This window comes from Theropithecus gelada, chromosome 19, assembly GCF_003255815.1.
Source record: "Theropithecus gelada isolate Dixy chromosome 19, Tgel_1.0, whole genome shotgun sequence".
NCBI classification, from domain to species: domain Eukaryota; kingdom Metazoa; phylum Chordata; class Mammalia; order Primates; family Cercopithecidae; genus Theropithecus; species Theropithecus gelada.
Window position 1 is genome coordinate 31,923,227 of NC_037687.1, and position 2,539 is coordinate 31,925,765.

The window sequence follows — 2,539 nt, forward strand, 5'->3', positions numbered from 1 at the left end:
GTATTTGCATGGACATTAACTGTTTTATTAACATCAAATTTCATTGACTCCCTCCCAGTGCCCCCTCCCCTTACCCTAAACAAAATCTGTAGTCTAATACTTAAAAGAAGAACCGAAATGCTATACACTGCAGGGTCTTGTTATTGAGATTCTGGGAAAGTGTGTTTCCTTATTACAATACATTCATTTCTCAATAATGTGTTCTATATTTTGCTTTGTAACTGGCCTTATACTGATAAGAAAATTGAGTTCACAATCATTTTTTACCCCTTTGAAATTATATGGTTCTGCTGCTATAAATAACCAGCATTCTGTTTCTATCAACAGGAATCCATAAGTGATTTACTCTGAATGATCACTTGCAGAGACAGTTGTCAGAGTGATTTCTTCAAGACAAGAAATAAGCTGGGCAACCCAGCTCAACCAGGTGAGTGGGGCACAAAGACTGAAATCCATCATATCAGTGTGCTATTGCTCTTTCTTCTTCATGTCATTAACCCAAACAGCAGGATCCGAACAACCAACTATAAGCTGCTAAAGTGATGTCACACAAGAAAGCTGGCTAAAATGCAAAACTAGAAGCTATATAACAGAACCAGGACAGAGACCCAGTGTCCCTTTGTCTATATGAACATTTTTTCAACAGCAAAAAGAACAAGAGTGACACTTGGTGGCCAATACAAGACATCACAAAGGACTGAGCCATACGCAACGCTCTTCCTCCAGCCTTGCTCTGGGAATTTGGAAGATGAAAGGAGAACTGCGCTGTTCATAGAGAAATAAGACCTGTGTTTGTGGGAATAGTATTACTCTTAGTCTGGTTGGTAGCTGAATATCAGAAGTGACATCATATGGCAGATGTTTTGAATAAGCAGAAGCTAGTGGGTCCAAATAACATTTCAGAAGAAACGATAGACACTAGAATGCTAATTCAGATAGCCATTAAGAGCCTAGGCAAAATCTTCTGTGATGAATAAGAACTTTAAATGAACCATTCTTAGCCAATGCACAGAACTTAGTCACTTTTTCCTGTACTCTAAATTTACCATTCTTCCAGGATGACTTTAACTCTTTTTCTAATCAAAGCCCTTCCTATAAGGCTTTGCAGCACAACCAAGTTAACTTCCAGTTCCTGTAAGCACCTTCTTAGATATATTTTATTAGTTAAATCTCAGACCAAAGAAAGAGCCCATTTTAAAGTATTTGTGGAATAAATGCATGCATAAATAAATGTAAAAAGTGCAAACAAAAGGAATAGTCTATAAAAACACCACCCCAAGTAAGGGAGAACAGAGATAAACAACTTAAAATACATACCTATTAAGGAACAATAGAAAACAAGAGTTTCCAACATATAGCACACAGGCTATCATCCATTGATATACTCTAACACAGAGATGCTGGGAATGTGTTCTAGTAAGTATGTAGGTATTTATGCCTGAGGTAATTATTTGGCATGCAAGCCTTGTCACTTTGTAACCACCCGACAGGTTCATCTTGCCTACTGCCCAAATCCAGCCAATTTATCAAGACTAGGAAACTGCAATAAAGAGCTTAATACATGCAGAGTCAGTTAAACAAGAGACCAGAGTTTTATTATTACTCAAATCAGCCTCCCTGAAAATTTGGAGGCCAGGGTGTTTTTTTTTTTTTTTTCTTTTTTCTTTTTTTTTTTTTTTTTTTATTATACTTTAAGTTCTAGGGTACATGTGCATAACGTGCAGGTTTGTTACATATGTATACTTGTGCCATGTTGGTGTGCTGCACTCATCAACTCGTCAGCACCCATCAACTCGTCATTTGCATCAGGTATAACTCCCAATGCAATCCCTCCCCCCTCCCCCCTCCCTGTGATAGGCCCTGGTGTGTGATGTTCCCCTTCCCGAGTCCAAGTGATCTCATTGTTCAGTTCCCACCTATGAGTGAGAACATGCGGTGTTTGGTTTTCTGTTCTTGCAATAGTTTGCTGACAATGATGGTTTCCAGCTGCATCCATGTCCCTACAAAGGACACAAACTCATCCTTTTTTATGGCTGCATAGTATTCCATGGTATATATGTGCCACATTTTCTTAATCCAGTCTGTCACTGATGGACATTTGGGTTGATTCCAAGTCTTTGCTATTGTGAATAGTGCTGCAATAAACATACGTGTGCATGTGTCTTTATAGCAGCATGATTTATAATCCTTTGGGTATATACCCAGTTATGGGATGGCTGGGTCATATGGTACTTCTAGTTCTAGATCCTTGAGGAATCGCCATACTGTTTTCCATAATGGTTGAACTAGTTTACAATCCCACCAACAGTGTAAAAGTGTTCCTATTTCTCCACATCCTCTCCAGCACCTGTTGTTTCCTGACTTTTGAATGATCACCATTCTAACTGGTGTGAGATGGTATCTCATTGTGGTTTTGATTTGCATTTCTCTGATGGCCAGTGATGATGAGCATTTTTTCATGTGTCTGTTGGCTATATGAATGTCTTCTTTTAAGAAATGTCTGTTCATATCCTTTGCCCACTTTTTGATGGGGTTGTTT